Raw genomic sequence first — 27,112 nt, forward strand, 5'->3', positions numbered from 1 at the left:
TGTTCATTTCAGTTTTATTTTGACTTTAGGTCCAAAATCAGCTTCACTCTAGGTCTTCCCCTTCTGGATCTATAGATACACCCCACACACATACCACATAAACACACACACTTCATTCATGACAGTTTCAGATCCAAGCTCTCTGTGAGCAAACCTGGTAGGTTTGAGCCATTCCATCAGACCAGGGATTCTCTGTGCCATAGACAAGACTCAGCCCACAATGCCCCAAGAGACAAGGTCTGGGCATCCGTGTTCCCCCAAGCTGCAGACTCTCCTCAGCATCTGGGCTGAGACAATGCATCCCATAAGATTGTGCAATGTGCCAAACCTGCAGGTTTCCTGGTACTCCTGCTTCTTCCAGGCCCAGAATTTAGTGGCTAAGACAGTCTGCTGCCTTGTCAGAATTTTGCTGTTTCTCCTCTGAACTGGAGCTTCACCCCTATATCTCGATTTAGGGTTTGGAATCCTTCCCCTTGGACAAACCTCCTGGATGGAGATCTGGTTAAGTCATGAAGATCTCTCTCCCAGATTTCCCACCACTCCAACTTGACTACTGGTTGCAGGGATTTTCAATGACCCCACCACAACCTCTGGAGGTTGCATCTCAGATTATTTTGTGGGAAATTCTGAGGGGAAAACTTTTGGAAAGTGGATGAGATTGTGATATTTATATTGATGAAACTACTCTATTTAAAATGGAGCTACTCAATTTGTCCCTAAGTTGATGATATCTATGAAAATATAAATTTTACTAAGAGAGATCTATTAATCATATTTATTCACATTTAACAAATCTACTAAATATAAATATAAATGTCCCAGTATTTACCTAAACTTTTCCATCTTCAGAAGCAAGGAATTCTTCCTGAATTATAAACTATATATGGGTATACCTTATTTTATTGTGCTTTGCTTTATTGAGTTGCACAGATATTGCATTCTTTACAAATTGAAGTTGTGACAACCCTGTGCAGAGCAAGTCTATCAGAGCCTATTTTTCCAACAGCATTTGCTCACTTCGTGTCTCTGTATCATATTTTGATAATTCTTGCAATATTTCAAACTTTTCATTATTATTCTATTTTTATGGTGATCTGTGATCAGTTGTCTTTAATGTTATTTATAATTATTTGGGGACTCCACAAACCACACCCATTTAAGACAGCATACTTAATTGGTAAGTGTCCTGACTGCTCCATCCGTTGGTTGTTTTCCCATCACTCTCCCTCACCTCAGGCTTCCCTGTTCCCTGAGACACAACAAGATTTAAATGAGGCCAATTAATAACCCCACAATGGCCTCTAAGTGTTCAAGTGAAAGGAAGAGTCACGCATCTCTCACTTTAGATCAAATCTAGAAATGATTAATCTTAGTGAGGGGCGCAGGTTAAAAGCTGAGATAGGCTGAAAGGTAGGCTTATTGCACCAAAGAGTTAGCCATGCTGTGAATGCAAAGGGAAAGTTCTTGAGGGAAATTAAAAGTGTTACTGCAGTTATCACACTAATGATAAGAAAGCAAAACTGCTTTATTGCTGATATGGAGAAAGTTGTAGTGATCTGGATAGAAGATCAAATGAGCCACAACATTCTGTTAAGCCAAAGCCTAATCCAGAGCAAAGCCCTAGTGCTCTTCAATTCTATGAAAGCTGAAAGATGAAGAAGCAGCAGAAGAAAAGTTTGAAACCAGCAGAGGTTATTTTATAAAGTTTAAGGAAAAAAGCTGTCTCTGTAACATAAAAGTGCAAGCTGAAGAAGCAAGTGCTGATGTAGAAGCTGTAACAAGTTATCCAGAGGATCTTGACTAATATCATTAATGAAAGTGGCTACACTAAACAACAGATTTTCAATGTAAACAAAATAACCTTATGTTGGAAGAAGATGCCATCTAGGACTCTCATAGCTAGAGAGGAAAAGTCAATAGCTGGCTTCAAGCTTCAAGACAGCCTCTCTTGTTTGGGGCTAATGCAGCTAATGATAAGTTGAAGCCAATGCTCACTCACCATTCTGAATTATGCTCAATCTACTCTGTCTGTGCTCTATAAATGGAACAACAAAGCCTGGATGATAGCACAACTGTTTTCAACATGGTTTACTGAATATCTTAAGCTCACTCTTGAGACCTACTGCTCAGAAAAAAAGACTCCTTTCGAAGTATTACTACTCATTGACAATGCACCTGGTCACTCAAGAGCTCTGACAGAGATATACAGAGATTAATGTTATTTTCATGGTAGCTAACATAACATTCATTTTTAAGCCCATGGATCAAGGAGTAATTATGACTTTCAAGTCTTATTATTTAAGAAATGCATGTTGTAAGCCTACAGCTGCCATAGATAGTGATTCCTCTGATGGATCTTGGCAAAGTCAGTTGAAAACCTTCTGGAAAGGATTCACCATTCTAGACGCCAAGAACAACATTTATGATTCATGAAAACAGGTCAAAATACCAACAGTAACTGGGGTTTGGAAGAAGTTGATTCCAACCCTCATGGACGACTTTGAGGGATTCAAGACTTCAGTGGAGGAAGTAACTGCAGATGTGGTGGAAACAGCAAGAAACCTAGAATTAGAAGTGGGGCCTGAAGATATGACTGAATTGCTGCAATCTCAGGATAAAACTTGAACAAATGAGAAGTTGACTCTTACTGATGAGCAAAGAAAGTGGTTTCTTGAGATGGAATCTACTCTTGGTGAAGATGCTGTGAAGATTGTTAAAATGACAAAAAAAGGATTTAGAATATGACAAAAATGTAATTGATAAAGCAGCAGCAGGGTTTGAGAGGACTGATTCTAATTTTGAAAGAAGTTCTGTGGGTGAAAAACTATCAAAACAGCATTGCATGCTACAGAAAAATCAGTAGTGAAAACAAGAGTCAATCAATGTGGCAAACTTCATTGTTTAAGAAATGGCCACAGACACCACAACCTTCATCAAACACCACCCTGATCAGTCAGCAGGCACCAACATCAAGGCAAGACCCTCCACCAGTGAAAAGGTTATGACTCACTGAAAGCTCAGACAATGGTTAACAATTTTTAGCAATAAAGAATTTTTTATTTAAGGTACTTACATAGTTTTTTTTTTTTGACATAACAGCATTGCGCACTTAATAGACTACAGGATTGTGTAAACATAACTTTTATGTGCACTGGGAAATGAAAAAAATTAATTTGAAACACTTTATTGTGATATTCACTTTATTGGGGTGTTCTGGACAGAACCTGCAATATCTCTAAAATATGTCTGCAATTGCTTTCTATATGCCTCTTCACATTTTATTAAAAATAGTAACTAATATTTATGTATTTACTATGTGCCACATTGAGAACAATTCTAAGAGTCTTACATGAATTACCCCTTTTATTCTTCATGAGAAATACATGAAGGAAATACAGGATAGTCCCCACTTTACAGATGCAGAAACTTTTGTTAACCCAAAGTTCAATTATTTTTTTAATTATAAAATTCTATATATGTCAGGTATGACCTCCTCTACTTTGAGTTCAATACCTATAACAGGCATTTATTTCATTGCAGCATTTTTATTTCTCCTAAAAGTTATTCACAGATAAACAAATAAATAAGCAAAAATGCATTCTGCTCCTGAACCCAAAATTCCCTTATTTTATACCTAAAGGAAAAATAGTTGCTACTGAGGACCCCAAATATCCATACAGGGTTAGGAAATGAGCACAGTGATCTTAGGGCTTCACAAAGAGGTAATTAGACCACATAGGAAGCACAAAGGCCTGGTGAGAAGAGGTTTGTAAGTGGGTATAAATGGGGGAAGGAGAGAGATATTTTATTTAAAAGTCACAATCCTATAGAAAAAAATTAAATTGGTTCCATATGCCAAGAAATACATGAACATGAAAATGCATGGCTTGGAAGCATTCTCTCTGTGTGGGAAGATGCAAGGGCAGAGGAGCATGGAATCAATGGTGTGTTCTACATACTGTCCTAAATATTAACAAGGAAGTGAAATAGAGTATCTGTGTGGACCTGAGAGATTAACATAAACCCACATCAGCAGGCTTAATACTAAAGACCTGATTTTTTTAAAAAAATCATACACTCCTAGATTAAAATGGTATGGGGAATGCTTTGATTGCCCTTTCCCATCATGTGTGATGCCATAGAAACCCACTGTTGTTTCCATCCACCTGCTCCAACCACATTACTCTCATAACATGGGATGCATCCTCCATGAATGCTCTGAGAGTCTGTATATCTTCCAGGGAAGATGCAATCAAACCCAGGACACTATGGTGGAGAGCACTTCAGGGGTACATTCCTTGAGCTTGGTATCCAGATGGACTGGAATAGTCACCAGAGGGGAAGCAGAACTGAGACCATTAGAAGAGAACAGATTGCTTTGTCTCGGGGGTGCCTCAAAGGAAACCAAAAGCCTAAACACATCTGAAAATGAAAGTGCAGAATAAATCAATACACGTTAACTTGTAGTTCAAGGTTATGCATTCAGTTAAAACCTCTTGAACATTTCAAGTTTCATTTCTTTAAGTTCAAAGAATTTGTGCATTTGAAATTTGAAGAAAATATCAAACTTTACATTTTCACAGAAGGTGGCACATCTCTGGAGTAATCATTATTCGGGATTACATGTTTCGTACCGTTTATTCAGAACACTTTATTTTTATCCTACTTTGTCCCAGAATTGGTGGGAAGATTGAAATATGATCCAGAGCTCATACCTGTGATGCATGTTCATTTCTTTGGGACACTTGAATCAAGTCATTTCTGTAGTAAAGTCCAATCTGAAGTCATATCCCCTTTTGATTTATCTTGACGTGTTCTTTTACATGAAAGGCAGCTTGAAGACAGAGACAGGATAAATGTTCCTCTTTGGATAGAGCCAAAAACTCTCCTAGTCAAAACCTCTCCCCCACCTGCCTTTCTGATAAATGAAAAAGAACTTCCTGAGAAGATGAAAGAAGCATCTTTCATCCACTGACATCTTGCACAGGTGAGGTTATCAGAATAGCAATAGCTGAAACAAGTCTCTCCATAAAGAGCACAGGTGAGGGTTCTTTGGAAGAAAGAGAGGATCAGGGGATCTAGTTCATGTTTTGCTCACTCCTGAGAGGGCTGGCTCTGCAGGACATCACAGCATTTTTCTATTGAGAGGTGATGGCCAAGACTATGTCTTCTGGATTTGGGATGCCTCAGTTTGCTCATCTGTAAAATGATTAATATTACACCCTCTCTTTAAGGGTTGTTTTGAGGAATAGCTAAGTTGTAAAGCACTGAGAATAGTAACAGGCACATGATCAAATGTTATCTAAAGATTGCCATCGTATCACCCTCATCCTCCTCATCCTCATTCTCATTAAAACCAGTAGGGACACTATCTATTAAGATTTTTAATGTGGATATTAAAATCCAAAATGGTTAACTAATTCAGGACCTTAAAGGCAGCCAAAGAGAAAATGACAATGAACCCAGGGGGGTAAGGTGGTGTGGAAATTAACTGGAGACAAAAGTACCATTTTGAGAATTTTTTTTTTACCAGAAATACCACTAGATTGGGGTTTAGGAGACCTGGGGTGTCAGCCCTGTGCTGCCCAAGCTTAATGCATAACGGTGACCTAAGGCTCAACTTCCCGTCCTCAGCTCGGTCATCTTTGAAATGCCATTCTACCTCACAGAATTGTAACAAGGATTTATCAATATAATAAATGAAAAATACTCTGAAAATTATAAAGCACTATGGAAATAATTATAATAGCCAATATTTATTGTGAGCTTAATTTCCTAAGAGCCTGGCAATTTTCTAAACTCTTTCTCCATGTTAATTAATTTCAGGGTCACAACATCTTGATGAGACAGGACTATTATTCTCCCCATTAAACAGATGAGTCCTGGGGGCTGAATGGCACTCCCAAGGCCACATGGGTAATCAGAGTTCCACCTGGCATGTCAATCTCATCTCTCTCCAGGTCCTGGACCCCAACCACTGCACAAACTGCCTGTAAAACTGATTGGTTGACTGGTTGTCCAATTGATTAATTGATTCAACAGATGTGCATTGAACTAGCATGTGCCAGGCACCATCAAAGGCCCTGGGATTTAACAGTGGCCATGAGTGACAAAGCAGTGGCCCCAGGGACGCTGCTTTGTAATGTAGGAAACTGAAAAACAAATATCTCCAATGCAAGATGGCAGAAGTGGTAAGAAGGAAAATAAAGCAAGATAAAGGGGTGAAATAGTTAAAAGGCAGAGACATGCTTGAACAGGACTTCCTAGGTAAGATGATCTGGTGGCCTGCAAAGGTTGAACTGGCCGGGGTGAGGGGGGAAGGGAAGAGGCAGGAGAGCCATGACACTGACCATGGCTAAACACCTCTTTATGTATGTGATGTCCATGGGAGGTGCTTGGAGAAAACACTTACAGAATAAGAAGGGAAAGAAGGTTCCAAGAGAGAGGAAACAGCAAGTGAAGGTGTTATGGGTCATTCTTGACCAGTGGGGCTGGAGCTTCGTGAGCGAGGGAGAAAGTGATCATCAGAGTCAGCCAGGGTCCCGATTGTGTGTGTGGAGGGGCGCACATGAAGGGAGCAGCACAATTCACAGAGGTACCCAGGATATCAGAGATAATGGATTACAGCGTCAACATCTTAAATACAGGCTCATGAAAAAAAAGTCACTTAACTAAACCAATCCATCAAGAGGGACACCAGTCAGAGAAAAGTTAGGTTTAGTAGACACACTTAGTACCAGATAATAGTCTAAAGGCCACTGAATCAGCAACCAGTTTGATGGAAATCATGTTGTCCCTGGCAAACACCATTCACCTAAAAAATGATCTACAAAAGTGTGATTTCATTATCCAGACAACTCTCAAAATATATCAATAAACAAGTATCCAAGCCTTGATATCATTTTAAACAGCTTTGTACAGAAATACTCAGAGACAGTCACAGGAATTACAGTTTGTTGGTGAATTAACAAACTTTTATCCATTTTTCTACTGTGTACAGTTAAGTGAAAATAGCACATCATTTATTAAAGACCTGGAAAATGTTTCCAATACAATTGATATACTTTCCCAACAAGAAAAGTCAGTGTCCTTGGATTGTAACAACATCTGAAAGTATCCATCTAAGTAGACCTTAAAAAATCCATGAGAAGAATTCATTTTACCTACCTGTCATCTGAGTTTTGACTGTTGAACTTTCTAACTAATGAAAAGCAACTGAAGAAGTTACTTGTCAAACCAGACAAACATAATGTCAAAGGCTGACTCCATCACTTGGAAACAGCAGGAAGTATGAGCCACAATTGATGCAACAAGAAAACAGAACAGCTTTACTGGATGGGGCCCCCAGCATCTAAGCCTTCAGGGTCTGTACTGCTCCATGACTTTGACTTTAGCACTTGGACAAATGAGTTCAGCCTCACATTTTAGACCAAAGTAATAAAGAACTTTAAGGTCACACAGGCTGCCCACTTATGCCACTGATATGTTCAAACAGGACTTCCTGGGCAAGGTGGTTACCAACACAGCGTAGGTTGAACCGAGGTTAATATGGTGGGTGGTGGACAGGAATTATCATGATGCTGATAAGGGCAGAGTGCCTCTTAGTGTGGGGTGTCTATGGGAGATATTGGGTAAGATAATATCCACAGCATAGGAGAGGTGACATTAAGACATTGAAGGGCTTCATAGCTTCATCAGTGTCCTACAGTAATTGTGTGCTTGAACGGGGCGGAGGGGAGGAGGGGAGGGCTGAGTCTGCAGTCTATCACCCTGCTCTTCCCAGAAATCTCTCAGTATTGAGAATCCCAGTGTAGTGCTGTGCTCTAGCACAAGTGCCAGAACAGGCTTCCTGGGTTCAAGTTCCAACTCTGCCCCTTCTGAGCAGTGACTTTCGGCATGTTAGGAACCTCCCTGCACCACAGCTTCCCTAGCTACAAAGCCTTGAGTAAGAAGTATAAGAGCTTCTAGGGATTGTTGGAAGAATTATGTGAGTTAAAACATGTAAATCAATCAAATTATTCCTGGTACATAGTAAATGCTTACTAAATGTTAGACTTACGACCATAAAAAGGAGCTAAAGTCATACTGGCTGAAATAATAGCTACAATGCAAAACAATCTGCATGAATAGCATAGAAGAGATAAGTGGACATAAATAAGATCACTTTCCAGCTGAAGGCAGTAGAAATATTATTTGAACTAAGCCTTAAAGGATATGCGGAGTTAGGCCATTTTGGGTAGAAGAAGGGCTTGCACGAGAGGGTACAGGGTACATTTTAGATCTCATCTGACTTGACTCGGTTGTGGGATTTACCATCATAGCAACAGGAACTCAAATTAAAACTGTCAGAGTAGGTGACAGGTTTTTTCTAACTGCTTTATGTACATTAATTTGCTTAATCCTCAAACTATCCTGTGTATGTGTGTACTATTATTATCTCCATTTTACAGAGGAAGAACTAGAACACAGAGAGATTTAGTAAATTGCCAAAGGTTACAGCTAACATTTGGCAGAGCTGGGATTCCAAAGAAGGGAGTCTGGACCCAGCCTCTGTGTTCTTCCCCATCACACTCAACTACCTCTGAAAAAGCAAATGATGTCATTGAAATTCTTCACAATCTGCATCTTCTGATCATTTGTCTATCAAAACCATCCTCTCTGGGATAGAAAAAAAAGTACTAAAGGATCCCCTGGAAAAGTACTGGGAACCTAGTGTATGTTTTTTTAGACCCTGAAATGACGGTGTGGCTCTTTTACAAGTTTGCCTTTCTACATAGGCAAATTTATTCTGCATAAAGAGTTATAATTAGAAAATATTGAATGTCACGTGTTCTTGTACCCTAGAGGATATACAGTCAAACTGAGTATTTAATAGGCACTGAAAGTCACCGAGTTATATTCAGGTTCAAATAAATAACACTACCTTCCTCCTACCCAATTATTTACTGGTGGGGAAGACTGCCCAGGTGTGCTACAAAATGACCCACATTCTGGAATTTTTTTTTAATTTTATGCTGATGTGCTTTAACTTGTTTTTCTGTCTTTTATACTATAGTATGTTGTTGACTGAACGTTAACTCTGAAAGCTCAGCTGGATGAGGTTATATATTTTATGAAGAGTCTTCATAGGAGGTGCTACCTACTTCATTTGTGTCACTCAGGAGACACAGATAGTGACATCAAGTCACTAAGGACTGTGGTGAGATTAAGCTCTGCGTTAAGCTGATGACAGACACACCTCTCCACTGAAGTTACACTGCAGCCCTCTGGACTAGTAATGATATGTGAAGTGATAACTTGGCACAATGTGAATTTTATTTTCTGACAAACTTTCAAGTAATGATTTTATCACCCTTTGATAAGGATTATCTGAACGAATTACTTCATTAGGATTTGTAAAATGGCCATGATTAAATTCAATAATTTATTTTATATAAAGAGCTTTTGCTTGAGAAATGGACATTTTTGGTTACCTTGAAATACAGTTGTATCAGAGAGGCAGTTTAATACTTATTTCTTTCTTTTAAACTATCAATCTTCAAAGAAAGTTCTCAGTATAACTGTCACCTCCAATAATGCCAAATACATTTTGCTAATTTATTTTTGTATGTGGCTCTTTATATAGCAAATATAATTATAGACTAAAGAAACACACACATGTTTTAACTGTTTCCATCAATTGCAGTCATCATTTGAGGGGTGGTGCTCTAAGTGTCCCAATTTGTCCCATTGAATCTCCTTCCCACTGATTCCCAGGTCCATTTGTCAGAACCCCATTCAGTTTTGAGAACTTTGTTTTCAGTGCAGCAAGATTCTTCTCTAAATTAAAAGAGGCAGAAGAGGCTATCACTTCTGGAAAAATGGAGCAGACATAGTTTCTCCTATCCCTCTACACAACTAAAGTTAGTCTCAACCTTAAATACAACTAAAACTCCTGGAATCATATGCAAAACACAGGAAGACTCTAAAGGTGAAGAGAAGGCAGACTGGCCAGAGATCTCGAGACCCAAGCAGAAGCACAGTGGTGATTTCTTTTTGCCTCAGATATGCCAGACTCATAGCTGGAGAAGACAGCAAACTAGAAACGTTAAGATGAACCAACTAATAAATAAAAATATGCTCCTCAATAAAAATCTGCTCTCTGTACCCAAAGGAGCAGGTTAACAAAATAGAACACTTTTCTTTTACATAATAAACATTTTACCACAGAAACACAGAAGAAACTGTTCCCACCCCCATCCATGTCAGCAAAGGCCGAGTGGGGTACCTGGATGTCTATCCCTGTGAGGTTTCCATGAGGTACCCCAGCATCCATGCCAGGGTAGAGTCAGAAAGAGACAAGTAGTCAGGTTTTTCAAATCCCCACATGCTGGCAACAAAAGCTCTTTGCTCCTCATGGTATCAGTGGAGACTCTATGGAGAGACCAGATTCTCTGACACTGGGGTAGTGTCAGAGAAGGCTAGTGAAGAGAATGAACTTTCACCATCATCCAGCAGTAGCAGTGTGAGTGGAGACCACATGGGGAGAAAGGGCTCCCACCTGGCAGGAATGAGAATAGACCCATTGGATATCAATGGAGGTTAATTGAGGAGCCTGAACTTTACATCCACATGGCAGTAATAAGGTAGCACCCCCTAACCCACAGTGCCAAATAAAGCCATCTAAAACAGAAGGCTTAAATAAGATTCAGCCTCTCATAACACAATATGAAAATTTCCAAGTTTCAATTAAAAAAATAACTCATAATGCAAGAAACAGAAGATCTCAAACTGAATGAAAAAAAGCAAATTAATATATGCCAACAGCAAGATGACTGAGATGGTAGAAATAGCTAATAAAGCAGCCATCAGAAATATGCTTCAAAAATTACAAGTGTGCTTAAGTAAAAAATACAAAACCTCAGCAAAGAAACAGAAACTACAAAGAAGGACCATATGGGAATTTTAGAAATGAAAAATACTAAAAATAAAAGAAAAAGCTTGGTGGATAAACTAAACAGCAGAACGGATGGAGACAGAGAAAAAAAAATCAGTGAACTAAAAAATAGAACAAGAGAAATTATCCAGTCCAAATGACAGAGGAAAGATGTCCTATAAAAAATAATAAGAATGAGGAGAGTCTTGAGGGACCTCTGTGACTATAAAAAAAGATGTAACATTTGTATCATCAGAGTCCCAGGAGAAAGACGTGAGGCTAAAAATAATACTCAAAGAAATATTGACTGAAAACTACCCAAATTTGTCGAGTCATAAAACCACAGATTCAAGAATCTATAAAAACCTCAAACAGAATAAACCCAAAGAGATCTACACTTTGACACCTCATAATTAAAATCCTGTAAACTAAGGACAACGAAAAAAATATTTAAAGTAGCAATAAAATAAATAGCACTTTCCCACAGGAAAAACAATTTAAATGACAGTGAATTTCTTATCAGAAGCCATGGAGGCCAGGAAGCCACAATATTTTCAAGTGCTGAAAGAAAAGATCTCATACCTAGCAAAATATTCTTCAGGAAATCAATGCATTCTAAGCTGAAGGAAATAAGAAAGTCTGTCATCAGTAGAACTACCATAAAATAATAGTTAAATAAATTTTTCTAAACAGAATGGTAATGATGAAAGAAGGAAGCTTGAAAATCAGGAAAGAAGAGCCTGCTAAGCAAAAATATAGGTAAATAAAATAGATTTTCCTTCTTTTGAATTTTCTAAATTATGTTTGACAGTTACAACTAAAGCATAAAATGTTTATAAAGAACGTATTAAAAACAATTATAAATTGAGGAGCTTAAAGAGATCTAAAGGGAGGTAAGATTTCTATAATTCACTGGTAAAATGATGATAACAGCAAATTGTGATAAAATAGTAGCATATAATTTTATACCCAAACAGTCACTAAAAATGCTATACAAAGATATACACTAAAAAAATTATAGAAAAGTAAAAATGTTATTCTAAAAATGGTCAAAAAGGAGAAGTAAAACATAAAAACAAAATATAGACAGAAAATAGACAAAATGGAAAATTTAAGCCCTAACATATCCATAATTACATTAAAGCTAAAAGGTCTAAATAAACCAATTAAAAGATACAGATTTATAGAGTGGATTACAAAACATGACCTTACTATATGCTGTCTTCAAGAAACTGACTTCAAATGTAGTAGTCTAAACAGGTTGAAAGTTAAAAGATAGAAGAATATATATCACATATGCACTAATCAAGTGAAATGTCGGATAAAGTAGATTTGAAGGAAAAAAGTTACCAGAGACAATGAAGGACACACTAAAATGAAAAAAAAAAGTGGTGGTACATCAAGAAGTGAGAGCAATCCCAAATGTATATGCACCAAACAAAGGAGCTTCAAAATGCATGAAATAAAACTGATAGAACTTCTAGTAGAAGTAGAAAAATCCACAACTATAATTGGAAAATTTAACTCTCCTTTCTTAACAATTGATAGAATAATTAGACACAAAAGATGCATGAACACAAGAACCCCAGCAACCAACAGGACCTGAACAATTCAGCAACCAAAGAAGGATGATAAAACTGGCTTTAATATGTCAGCAGAAAACAAAATTAAACAAACCCCACACAGTATATGTGGGAAAATGCTCTCCGTTATTCAGTCTACAGATGAGTATCTTTATTATTACAGTCTCTCTATTTTCCTACATGCCAGTGCTGACTGTCATGAAGACAGAACCCTCATGAGCATATTTTCCCCACCTTGTCTGTTTTTCACTGTTAAAAGAAGTCTGTTGGACCTCAAATGATGAGTCATGCAGTCATAAAGCTGAAATGCTCTTGTCAATGAATACAAAATACAATTCAATGATTTTTATTCTGGAAGCAAAAGGAAATCATGGAAAATTATTAAAAATAATCAAAAATGAATTGTAGAAAAATCACCTTTGGCAGTGATGTAAGGAAACGGTGTAGCTGCGACTGTCATAGCTGTTTAAGTGATTAAAGAAAAGGGATTGACATGAGGCAGACACAGTGTTAATATAGGAAGGGGACATGCTTCAAAGGCTCACAGAAGTTAGAAGAAATGAGGCTCCTGGTGGGATGAGAGGATGATCAAAGCATGCACCCACATTAGAGGCTTAGGAGACAGGGTGCTGGCATTGCTCTTATTTAGGACCAAGGGTATGGAAAGAAATAATATTGGGGAGTAAAATCAAGAAGTTTTTAAATAGGTTCATTGATGAACTTAGGAAAATTAAGGCTGAGAAATGGCACTCAAAGGGAGGTCTGGACTAAAGGTTTATTTTAGAAGTCTTGAGCATGCAGGAAATAGTGGACACCTGGTAATGACACTAGAGGAGAACTGAAGAACAGACAAATGTTATTCATAGTACAAATATTTGGTTGGAAGATTCAAAAAAATAACAAATCATAAGTACAAATCAACTTCCATTCTATAAACAATTGTCAATAAGAAAATAGAATAAAACAATGTGTGTGGTTTACAGAAGTGACACAAATGCATAGTAACTAAAAAGAAATTTAACAGGAATTATGTGATGCCTTCAGAAGGAGTGTGACTTTATCAGGCAGCTCAGGCTAAGTTATACGGTGATAATAAACAATCCCTAAAATCTCACGTATTTCTCACGCACGATACAGGTACATCACAGATCAGCTGGGATGCTATTCACTAGTGTTTGTTTGAGCGTCATGCTGAAAGAGCAGACCCCGTAAAGACATTTTCAATACCATGATAGGACAAAAGAGTATACGGTAGAAACATCATCACATCTTAACCCTTCCTCTTGAATGTGGCAGTGCCACTTCTGGTCACACTTCCTTAGTCAAATGGCCAGGACTGACATCAGTGGAGAAGGATATGTGATTATTCCACAGAATTTAAACAATTATACATTCCCACCCATGTCACTTTTAAGTGACATTGATAAATTTTATAGCGGAAAAAGTGACTTTTGTATAGAAAAAGCCAACTACACATAAACAAGGTGAAAAGAAAATGGACAATGATTTGCTAAATATATAACACAAATGGTCATCAAAGACATAATAGCAATTATCTAGAATGTAGGACTTCTCAATCATCTACCTTATTCATGTTATTCTCCCTTAGATGAGGACTAATAGAGAGGAAGCAGACTAATCTGTGTTCTCATTCCCCTCATGGGCAGAACCAGGCCACTGTACAATGATTTCATCGCCCCTTTTCTTTATGCTTCTCTACACATATTTATTGTTTTTGCAATTAGTATGTATCCTTTTCACAAGAATTGTAATGGTTCTAAAATTGTAAGAAAATTAGCAACACTCCAATAGATAGATGGGTGATTATCATGAGTGGAACCATCAAAAATTAGGAAATAGACCCAATAAAGAAATATATGGAAAATATCCAGGAACATTTGTAATGAAAGCATCGAAATTTAAGCAACAGTGAAATTCAATTTTACACCTATTAAATTAACATAAATCTAAGTACATGTTAGGCTCTAATCCAAAATGAGACATGCAGAATCACACTAATTCCTCCAGGTAACATTGCAGATTGGTACAATTTTGGAAAACATAATGGGAATACATTTCAAGAGCTAAGAGGAAATTATAATCTTTGACCCATTAATCCAACTCCTGGGTATTTATTCCTAAGAAATAATTCAATGGAAGAATTCTCCCAGGAGCTTACATTATTTTGCCAACACAGACATGAATTGAAAGCTAGTTCAGGAAAATTATTTCCCCTCAGTCTTTGCGAGTGGAGGGGCTCATCCCCACCACAGTCTAGAGATGGTGGAGGAGTCAGCATGCCTCACTCACTAAGGCTCCTTCAACTCCCATGAACCTAGGCTTAAATACACTTAACTGGGAGGAAGCAACTCAGAAGGTGAGCCCTCAATGACTACTTCCTGAATGATTTAATTAAAGATCTCACCATAGAGAAATTACCTTAAATATAAAACAGTGGCACATATATACAATGGAATATTACTCAGCCATAAAAAGAAACGAAATTGAGCTATTTGTAATGAGGTGGATAGACCTAGAGTCTCTCATACAGAGTGAAGTAAGTCAGAAAGAGAAAGACAAATACCATATGCTAACACATATATATGGAATTTAAGGGAAAAAAATGTCATGAAGAACCTTGAGGTAAGACAGGAATAAAGATACAGACCTACTAGAGAATGGACTTGAGGATATGGGGAGGGGGAAGGGTGACCTGTGACAAAGCGAGAGAGAGGTATGGACATATATACACTACCAAACATAAGGTAGGTAGCTAGTGGGAAGCAGCCGCATAGCACAGGGAGATCAGCTCGGTGCTTTGTGACCGCCTGGAGGGGTGGGATAAGGAGGGTGAGAGGGAGGGAGATGCAAAAGGGAAGAGATATGGGAACATATGTGTATGTATAACTGATTCACTTTGTTATAAAGCAGAAACCAACACACCATTGTAAAGCAATTATACTCCAATAAAGATGTAAAAAAAAAAAAAAAGTAGCACCCAAGAATGTTATCTGTGACATAACCCGTCAAACTCCCAAGTTTGAAAAATAAAGAAAAATTAGCTGAATAAAGAGTAGTTTGAAAGGTCAGGATCATTATCTTGCAGCCATCACTAAAAATGATGCTTCAGAGGTGAATTTCAAAAGATACGTCCTAAGCAGTCACTGAGAATTATTATCCCATTCATACAGAGAAACACACACACACACACACATCCCTATTCAAAGCTCTGCAGAATATGAGGGAAACATTTTTAAACTACCATATTATTTTTTCTTTTAATGTTCTCCATAGTCATTGCCTCTGAAAACAGAAGCTGGAGTCAGGTAATACCCTGGCTGGCAGATGGCGTGGGTATCACTTCTGCTCCTTACACCTGCGCCTGGCTTCACTCAGCATCCAAGTACCTCCCATCCGAGATGCATGCCCTGTTCACCACCAGCAACCTGCTGACTGGGCCCTTTGAAACATTCTATACGTGGCACTTTTAAACTTTTGGTTAATTACAGCCACACTACATCTTGTGCTCTTAATTGACTTAAATTCCAAATATCATCAGCCCAAATTTTTGAAGAAGTTGCAATAGCATTCATACTCTATTTTTCATTTTCTTCATTTAATGGAACTTGGTTCCTTATCTGAAATGAGCTCTCCTCTCTGATCCTGAAGTTAACTCCTTCTTCTTAGCATCTTCATTAGCTCCTACACATGCAGCAGTGCCTGGCCCAATAAATCTCCCTGTGTAATTGGTCCCTCCCATGGGACTCCCCATCAGGCTGCCCACGCAGTGATGAATGTACAAGAAAATGCCTGAATCATTCATTCTTTCTTCCTCTGCTTTAAATTAGCATCTTGCTTCCTTTTATTTCCCATTTTCTCAAAGGATAGTTAGAAAGCAAGAAGGATCACAGGTGCCATGTTTGGAGCACACAATACAGTTCTACTTTACAAGTCAACTGATTCTTCTCTAAGTAACTTTTTCAGGAGGGAATTGTTTGGTGAGTCACCCCATAACATGCCAAATTCAAGAGTAAACTTAAACAATTGTCAGGTATTGCTCTCAACTGATGCTGACTTTCTGAAACCTTTGAGACACTAACTGATAATTTTGAAATGCTAAATTGAAACCTAATGCATGCTATTAGAAGAGCAGTTACTAAAAGGGATGATTCTTTGTTTAAAACAAGCCTTCAGTTATCGGCATTTTTATTTTTATATTTAATTCTCTAGGGGTCTCTGACTTTTCACTAGTAATTTCTGTACATCCTACATCCCATCAATTTTCTTTAAGTTTTTTTCAGCCCATTCATTTCTCCCTGTCATAGTTTTACTCTGCCATGAGCCATGATTTCATCTCGAAATGCAATCTGTTTGACCAGCTGTGGAAAATAAAATGCAGAAGTGGCCACCAATAAACTATATTTGTCATGACAACACCCTTGAAGAGATACATGCCCTTATCTGTGAAATTATGCCAATCCTGGGGCAAAAGAAACAAGTGGATAACTGACTTCTATTTGGTGGAAAACATGGACAAGGAAGCAGCAAGCCCCCATCACAAATTTCACTGGGCTGCCTGAAATGCAACCTCAGGTCTGGGTAGCTGTCAAGGCACATGAGGCAGTCACGTTCTTAGATTCTCAGCCTCACCAAGACACTTTGAGTGGCTTTCCTGTTCCAGTAGCTCTCCATCACAGTGAAATACACAAGGAATATTCAGACCATAAACAGTGCATTAGAGAAAATGAGTACTGTATTTCATGGCCTATCAGTCTGGGGAGAGTTGTTCAGAGTAAAACCTAAAAACCCCTTAATGAGAAAACAGGAACAGCATCAATCACAATAATATAAAAATTGAATTTGGAAGGGGCAACGTAAATAATTCCAAATGTTTATGGAACACAACAGTTGCTTCAAAATTTATAACTATAACTAACACCTAGATTTTCCTTTGACCTTTTGATATATTTCACACAATGAACTTTATCTATGCCATAAAATGTGGTATCACCCATTCTTCTAAGATTGTATGTAGAATACAAACGTATCAATTGAATGCTAACCTGAATATTCATTTTGGGCCAGGTACTCTGCTATGTACTTTCACAGAAAAGTTATCTAGCCTCCAAAAAATCATAAAATGTTTGAATCATACAAACTAAGTCTCGCATAGATTAGGTACCTTCGCATGTACCATGTGAGTGGAAGGGATATGAGAGTGGAGATTTGCCCCACTCAAAAGTGCATCTTCAAAAAAAAAAAAGTGCATCTTCTGTAATGACACAATTCTGCTTTTCATCATTTTAAGAGAAATCACCAAATACTGAAAGCATAACTTATTACAATACATGTATTTTTCAATGGTACTTAATTTACATCTAGGGAATAATTTTTCTATTGAGAAAAACATATGTATGCCGTAACTAGTGATGATTTATTTAAATGTTTTCTCCTGTTGTTCCTTCCATCTTCTTAATTTAATTTATTTTATTTTTTAGCCTAATCTTATTCTCTGTTTTCAGTTTATTTACGTACATCTAATATTCCCTTGTTCTGAGTTTGTTCTGTATCTAAATTTCTCCTTTGACTAAGATATATTTCAGTAAGCTACTTTAAATCATTTTTAAAAAATAAGGTAGGGAGAACCTGCAAGATGGTGGAGGAGTAAGACATGGAGATCACCTTCCTCCCCACAAATATGTCAAAACCACATCTACAAGTGGAAAAACTCCTACAGAACACCTACTGAATGCTGGAAGAAGACCTCAGACTTCCCAAAAGGCAAGAAACTCCCCATGTACCTGGGTAGGACAAAAGAAAAAAGAAAAAACAGAGACAAAAGAATAAGGACAGGACCTTTATCTCTGGGAGGGAGCTGTGAAGGAGGAAAAGCTTCCACACACTAGGAAGTCCCTTCACTGGTGGAGATGGAGGGTGGGTGGCAGGGGGAAGCTTCAGAGCCACGGAGGCAAGCACAGCCACAATGGTGCAGAGGAAAAAGCAGAGAGATTCCTGCACAAAGAATCAGTGCCGACCAGCACTCACCAGCCTGAGAGACTTGTCTGCTCACCCACCGGGGCAGGTGGGGGCTGAGAGCTGAGGCTCTGGCTTCAGAGGTCAGACCCCAGCAAGAGGACTGGGGTTGGCTGTATAAACACAGCCTGAAGGGGGCCAGTGTGGCTCAGCTAACTGAGAGGGAGTCTGTGGAAAATGTCTGAACCTGCCTAAGAAGAAAGAGACCATTGTTTTGGGGTGCATGAGGAGAGGGGATTCCTTCCCTGTATGCCCACAGAAGGCAGAGCACCACCTAAGGGAGCTCCAGAAATGGGCATGAGCTGCAGCTATCAGCTTGGACCCCCAAGACAGGCAAGAAATGCTAACGCTGCTGCTGTAGCCACCAAGAATCCTGTGTGCGAGCACAGGTCACTATCAATACCTCCCCAGGAGCCTGTGCAGCCCGCCACTGCCAAGGTCCCATGATCCAGGGACAAGTTTCCTGGGAGAACACAACATGCACCTCAGGCTGTTTCAATGTCACTATGGCCTCTGCCACTGCAGGAGCACCCAGAATTCCAATTATAACTACGTTACCCCTCCCTCCCCCCAACCTGAATGAGCAAGAGTCCCCTAATCAGTCACTGCTTTAATCCTGTCCTGTCTGGGTGGAACAGATACCTGAGGTGACTTACATGCAGAGGTGGGGCCAAAATCGAGGTTGAACCCCAGGAGCTGTGCGAAAAAAGAAAAGAAAGGGAAATCTTTCTGTGCAGCCTCAGGAGCAGCAGATTAAATCTCCACAATCAACTAGATGTACCCTGCATCTGTGGAATACCTGGATAGACAATGAATTATCCCAAAATTGAGGCCATGGACATTGGGAGAAACTGTAGACTTGGGGTTTGCTGTCTGTGACTGATTTGTTTCTGGTTTTTATGTTTATCTTAGATTAGTTTTTAGTGCTTGTTATGGTTGGTGGATTTATTGGTTTGGATGTTCTCTTCTTTTTTTAATTATTATTTATTTATTTATTATTTTATTTATGTTTTTCTTTCTTGTTTTCTCCCTTTTCTTCTGAGACATGTGGCTGACAGGGTCTTAGTGCTCTGGCTGGGTGTCAGGCCTGAGCCTCTGAGGTGGGAAAGCCGAGTTCAGGACATTGGCCCACCAGAGACCTCCAGGGCCCATGCAATATCAATCACAGAGGGCAATCCCAGAGATCTCCATCTCAACACTAAGACCCAGCTCAACCCAATGGCCAGCAAGTTCCAGTGCAGGACGTCCCATGTCAAACAACTAGCAAGACAGGAACACAAACCCACCCATTAACAGAGAGGCTGCCTAAAATCATACTAAGTTCACACACACCTGAAAACACAACACCAGACGTGGCCCTGCCCACCAGAAAGACAAGATCCAGGCCCACCCACCAGAACACATGCACCAGTCCCCTCACCAGGAGGCCTACAAAAGCCACTGAACAGACCTCACCAACTGGAGACAGACAACAAAAACAATGTGAACTACAAACGTGTAGCCTAGGAAAAAGAGACCCCAAACACAGTAAGTTAAACAAAATGAGAAGACACAGAAATATGCAACAGATGAAGGATCAAGGTAAAATCCCACCAGACCAAATAAATGAAGAGGAAATAGGCAGTCTACCTGAAAAAGAATTCAGAGTAATGATAATAAAGAGGATCCAAAATCTTGGAAATAGAATAGAGAAAATAAAAGAAACATTTAACAAGGACCTAAAAGAACTAAAGAGCAAACAAACAATGATGAACCTCACAGTAAATGAAATTTAAAAATCTCTAGAAGGAATCAATAGCAGAATAACTGAGGCAGAAATGGGTAAGTGACCTGGCAGATAAAATAGTAGAAATAAATACTTCAGAGCAGAATAAAGAAAAAAGAATGAAAACAATTGGGGACAATCTCAGAGACCTGTAGGACAACATTAAACACACCAATGTTCAAATTATAGGGGTCCCAGAAGAAGGAGAGAAAAAGAAAGGGTCTGGGAAAATATTTGAAGTGATTATAGTTGAAAATTTCCTTAATATGGGAAAGGCAATAGTCAATCAAGTCCAGGAAGAACAGAGAGTCCCATACAGGATAAATCCAAGGAGAAACACGCCAAGACACATATTAACCAAACTGTCAAAAATTAAATACAAAGAAAAAATATTAAAAGCAGGAAGGAAAAAGCAACAAATAACATACAAGGGAATCCCCAAAAGGTTAACAGCTGAACTTTCACCAGAAACTTTGCAAGCCATAAGGAGGTGGCAGGACAAATTTAAAGTGATGAATGGGAAAAACCTACAACCAAGATTACTCTATCCAGCAAGGATATCATTCAGATTTGATGGAAAAATTAAAATCTTTACAGAAAGCAAGAGCTAAGAGAATTCAGCACCACAAAACCAGCTTTACAACAAATGTTAAAGGAAATTCTCTAGGCAGGAAACATAAGACAAGGAAAAGACCTACAAAAAGAAACCCAAAACAATTAAGAAAATGGTAATAGGAACATACATATTGATAACTGCCTTAAATGTAAATGGATTAAATGCTCCAACCAAAAGATACAGACTGGTTGAATGGATACAAAAACAAGACACATAAATATATTGTCTATAAGAGACCCACTTCAGACCTAGGGACACATACAGACTGATAGTGGGGGATTAGAAAAAGATATTCTATGTAAATGGAAATCAAAAGAGAGCTGGAGTAGCAATTTCATATCAGACAAAATAGACTTTAAAATAAAGACTATTACAAGAGACAAACATGGATACTACATAATGATCAAGGGATCAATCCAAGAAGAAGATATAGAAACTGTAAATATTTATGCCCCCAACATAGGAGCACCTCAGTACATAAGGCAAGTGCTAACAGCCGTGAAAGGGGAAATCAACAGTAACACAATCATAGTAGGGGACTTTAACACCCTACTTTCACCAATGTGTAGATCATACAAAATGAAAATAAATAAGGAAACACAAGCTTCAAATGATACTAAACAAGATGGACTTGATATTTATAGGACATTCCATCCAAACTCAATAGAATACACTTTCTTCTCAAGTGCTCATGGAACATTCTAAAGAATATATCATATCTTGGTTCACAAATCAAGCCTTGGTAAATTTAAGAAAATTGACATTGTATCTAGTATCTTTTCCAACCACAACTCTATGAGACTAGATATCAATTACAGGGAAAAAACGTTAAAAATACAAACACATAGAGGCTACACAATACACTACTAAATAATCAAGAGATCAGTGAAGAATTCAAAAAGGAAATCCAAAAATACCTAGAAAAAAGTGACAATGAAAATATGATGAAACAAAACCTGTGGGATGCAGCAAAGACAGTTGCAAGAGGGTTTATAGCAATACAATCCTACCTCAAGAAAGAAGGGCTTCCCTGGTCACGCAGTGGTTGAGAGTCCACCTGCCGATGCAGGGGACACGGGTTCGTGCCCCAGTCCAGGAAGATCCCACATGCCGCGGAGTGGCTGGGCCCATGAGTCATGGCCGCTGAGCCTGCATGTCCAGAGCTTGTGCTCTGCAACGGGAGAGGCCACAGCAGTGAGAGACCCGCATACCAAAAAAAAAAAAAGAAGAAACATCTCACATAAACAATCTAAACCTAAAGCAATTAGAGAAAGAAGAGCAACAACAAAAAAACCCAAAGTTAGCAGAAGAAAAGAAATCATAAAGATCAGATCAGAAATAAATGAAAAAGAAATGAATAAACAATAGCAAAGATTAATAAAACTAAAAGCTGGTTCTTTGAGAAGATAAACAAGGTGGATAAACTATTAGCTAGACTCATCAAGAAAAAAAGGGAGAAGACTCAAATCAATAGAATTAGAAATGAAAAAGGAGAAGTAACAACTGGCACTGCAGAAATACAAAGGATCATGAGAGATTACTCTAAGCAACACTGCCAATAAAATGGACAATCTGGAAGAAATGGATAAGTTCTTAGAAAAGCACAACCTTCTGAGACAACAAGAAAGAAATAGAAAATATGAATAGACCAATCACAAGCACACAAATTGAAACTGTGATTAAAAATCTTCCAAAAAACAAAAGCCCAGGAACAGATGGATTCACAGATGAATTCTATCAAACATTTAGAGGAGAGCTAATACCTATCCTTCTCAAACTCTTCCAAAATATAGTAGAGGAAGGAACACTCCCAAATTCATTCTACAAGGCCACCATCACCCTGATACGAAAACCAGACAAAGATGTGACAAAAAAGGAAAATTACAGGCCAATATCATGGATGAACATAGATGCAAAAATCCTCAACAAAATACTAGCAAACTGAATCCAACAACACCTTAAAAGGATCATAAACAATGATCAAGTGGGTTTTATACCAGGAATGGAAGGATTCTTTAATATATGCAAATCAATCAATGTGATACACCATGTTAACAAGCTGAAGGATAAAAACCATATGATGATCTCAATAGATGCAGAAAAAATTTTTGACAAAATTGAACACCCATCTATGATAAAAACTCTCCAGAAGGTGGGCATAGAAGGAACTTATCTGAACATAATAAAGGCCATAATGACAAACCCACAGCCAACATCATTCTCAATGATGAAAACTGGAATGATATCCTCTAAGATCAGGAACAAGATATGGTTGCCCACTCTCACCATTATTATTCAACATAGTTTTGGAAGTTTTAGCCATAGCAATCAGAGAAGAAAAAGAAATAAAAGTAATCCAAATTGGAAAAGAAGAAGTACAACAGTTACTGTTTGCAGGTGACATGATACTATACATAGAGAATCCTAAAGACAGTACCAGAAAACTACTAGGGCTAATCAATGAATTTGGTAAAGTAGCAGGATAAAAAATTAGTGCACAGAAATCTCTTGCATTCTTATACACTAGTGGAGAAATATCTGAAAGAGAAATAAAGAAAACACTCCCATTTATCACTGCAACAAAAATAATAAAATGCCTAAGAATAAACCTACCTAAGGAGACAAAAGACCTGTATGCAGAAAACTATGACACTGATGAAAGAAATTAATGATGATATAAACAGAGGGAGAGATATACCATGTTCTTGGATTGGAAGTATCAACATTGTGAAATGCCTACACTACACAAAGCAATCTACCGATTCAATTCAATCCCTGTCAAACTACCAATGGCATTTTTCACAGAACTAGAACAAAACATTTCACAATTTGTATGGAAACACGAAAGACCCTGAATAGACAAAGCAATCTTGAGAAAGAAAAATGGAGCTCTAGGAATCAGTCTCTCTGTCTTCAGACTATACTACAAAGTTACAATAATCAAGACAGTATAGTATTGGCACAAAAACAGAAATATAGATCAATGGAACAGGATAGAAAGCCCAGAGATAAACTCATGCACTTATGGTCACCTTATCTTTGATAAAGGTGGCAAGGATATACAATGGCAAAAAGACAGCCTCTCCAATCAGTGGTGCTGGGAAAACTGGACAGTTATATGTAAAAGAATGAAGTTAGAACACTCCTTACCACTGTATACAAAAATAAACTCAAATTGGATTAAAGACCTAAATGTAAGGTCAGACACTATAAAACTCTTACAGAAAAACATAAGCAGAACACTCTATGACATAAATCACAGCAAGATCTTTTTTGACCCACCTCCTAGAGAAAGGGACATAAAAACAAAAATTAATAAATGGGACCTAATAAAACTTAAAAGCTTTTGTACAACAAAGGAAACTGTAAACAAGATGCAAAGACAACCCTCAGAATGGGAGAAAATATTTGCAAATGAATCAAAGGACAAAGGATTAATCTCCAAAATATACAAGCAGCTCATGCCGCTCAATAAAAAAAAAAAACCCAATCCAACAATGGGCAGAAGACCTAAACAGACATTTTTCCAAAGAAGATATACAGATTGCCAACAAACACATGAAAATATCCTCAACATCACTAATCATTAGAGAAATGATAATCAAACCTACGATGAGGTATCACCTCACACCAGTGAGAATGGCCATCGTCAAAAAGTCTACAAACAATAAATGCTGGAGAAGGTGTGGAGAAAAGGGAACCCTCTTGCACTGTTTGTGGGAATGTAAATTGATACAGCCAGTTGGAGAACAGTATGGAGGTTCCTTTAAAAAACAAAAATACAACTACCATACTGCCCAGCAATCCCATTACTGGGCATATACCCTGAGAAAACCATAATTCAAAATAATCATGTAACACAATATTAATTGCAGCACTATTTACAATAACCAGGACATGGAAGCAATCTAAGTGTCCATCAACAGATGAATGGATAAAGAAGATGTGGCACATATATACAATGGAATATCACTCAGCCATAAAGAGAAATGAAATTGAGTTCTTTGTAGTGAGGTGGATGGACCTAGAGTCTGTCATACAGAGTGAAGTAAGTCAGAAAGAGAAAAATAAATACTGTATGCTAACACATATATATGGAATAAAGAAAAATTGTTCTGAAGGAACTAGGGGTAGGACTGGAATAAAGACGCAGACATAGAGAATGGACCTGATGACACATGGCAGGGAAAGTTAAGCTGGGACTAAGTGAGAGAGTGACATGGACATATATACAGTACCAAATGTAAAATAGATAGCTAGAGGGAAGAAGCTGCATAGCACAGGGAGATCAGCTTGGTGCTTTTTGACCACCTAGAGGTGTGGGATAGAGAGGGTAGGGGAGGGTGGTATATGGGGATATATGTATACCTATAGCTGATACACTTGGTGATATAGCAGCAACTAACACACCACTGTAAAGCAATTATACTCCAATAAAGATGTTTAGAAAAATGTATAAACAAAAAATGCTGGAGAGGGTGTGGAGAAAAGGAAACCCTCTTGCACTGTTGGTGGGAACGTAAATTGATACAGCCACTATGGATGACCGTATGGAGATTCCTTAAAAAAAATAAAAATACAACTACCATATGACCCAGCAATCGCACTACTGGGCATATACCCAGAGAAAACCATAATTCCAAAAGAGTCATGTACCACAGTGTTCATTGCAACACTATTTACAATAGCCAAGCCAGGGAATCAACCTAAGTGTTCATCGACAGATGAATGGATAAAGAAGATGTGGCACATATATACAGTGGAATATTACTCAGCCATTAAAAGTAACAAAACTGAGTTATTTGTAGTGATGTGTATGGACCTAGATTCTGTCATACAGAGTGAAGTCAGAAAGAGTAAAACAGTTACCACATGCTAACACATATATATGGAATCTAAAAAAAAAAAATGGGCAGGACAGGAATAAAGATGCAGACGTAGCAAATGGACTTGAGGACATGTGGGGAGGGGGAAGGTAAGCTGGTGTGTAGTGAGAGAGTAGCATTGACATATATACACTACCAAATATAAAATACATAGCTAGTGGGAAGCTTCTTCATAGCACAGGGAGATCAGCTCCGTGCTTTGTGACCACATAGAGGGATGAGATAGGGAGTGTGGGAGGGAGACACAAGGGGGGGGGATATGGGGATATATGTATACGTATAGCTGATTTACTTTGTTATACATCAGAAACTAATAGAACATTGTAAAGCAATTATACTCCAGTAAAGATGTTAGAAAAATAAAATTAAATTAATAAAAATTTGAATTGAAAAATTTAAAAAAATAAGGTAGAACACAAATTAAAAATTACTTCGGTATTCAGCTTCTAGCCCTTAACAGCATATTCTACCATTGATGGTAGTCTAGTTTACAGAATGGTTTTGATCGCTGTCTCTTCCCCATTCTACTTTTTTTTTAATTACAGTTAGTTGATTTACAATATTATGTTAGTTTCAGGTGTACAGCACAGTGATTACTTAGCTGATACAGGAAATCAGGTAATGGAGGAGCAAGGTCAGTGTCACCACGAGGCATCACTCTGACAAGTCCAGCATGGGGGTGGTGGACACATTCAATATTCTCCACATTCAATACCTTGAAATTAAAACAATAGGGTGACTATTATAGAATAAATGAGATTCAAGAAATCTAATTGGAAATGTAATTTTTTTTTATTTAGAAACATTCAGCTAAGGGCAGACAGACATATAGGTAGAGGTAGGTTGATAGAAATACACATACAGAGAAATTGTTGCAAAATGTCCACAACTGTTGAAACCAGATGGGTACAGATGATCAGTTTACTCTTTCCTTCAAATCTTTATATGTCTGAAATTCTTTCAGAACTACATGTTGCTGACAAATTGTAAAAATAAAGGGTGTTAGAATTAAAAAATCCCTCCTATGTCTGTCTCACCTAGTCCTCTAGAAGTAAAGAAATCTGGATAAAGAAAAAGATACAGAGGCAAATGCACTTTGGATGAACTGCCTAACCTGTTTCTTTATCTGTTATTCTGTGGTAATTGGATCAAAGCCCCTAAAGCAGTTTCTTCAAATAGATCATGCATCCAAGGGGCCTGGAGAACAGTTTAAAACTGCAAAGATCATGGAGGCATTTTCCTCATCAGCTGCCCCATGGTCTCCTGACCCCTCTCTTCTTCTGAGCATCTGTTCTCCCTGTTTTCCTTCCTAGA

The 27,112-nt window shown here is 38.1% G+C and overlaps 1 pseudogene; it reads left to right on the plus strand.

Annotated features, from left to right (window-relative positions):
- The first annotated feature begins 1,294 nt into the window (after positions 1-1,294).
- Positions 1,295-3,032, plus strand: LOC132524370 (tigger transposable element-derived protein 1-like; annotated as a pseudogene).
- The last annotated feature ends 24,080 nt before the right edge of the window (positions 3,033-27,112 follow it).

The sequence above is a fragment of the Lagenorhynchus albirostris genome, chromosome 8, assembly GCF_949774975.1.
Source record: "Lagenorhynchus albirostris chromosome 8, mLagAlb1.1, whole genome shotgun sequence".
Classification (NCBI taxonomy): Eukaryota; Metazoa; Chordata; class Mammalia; order Artiodactyla; family Delphinidae; genus Lagenorhynchus; species Lagenorhynchus albirostris.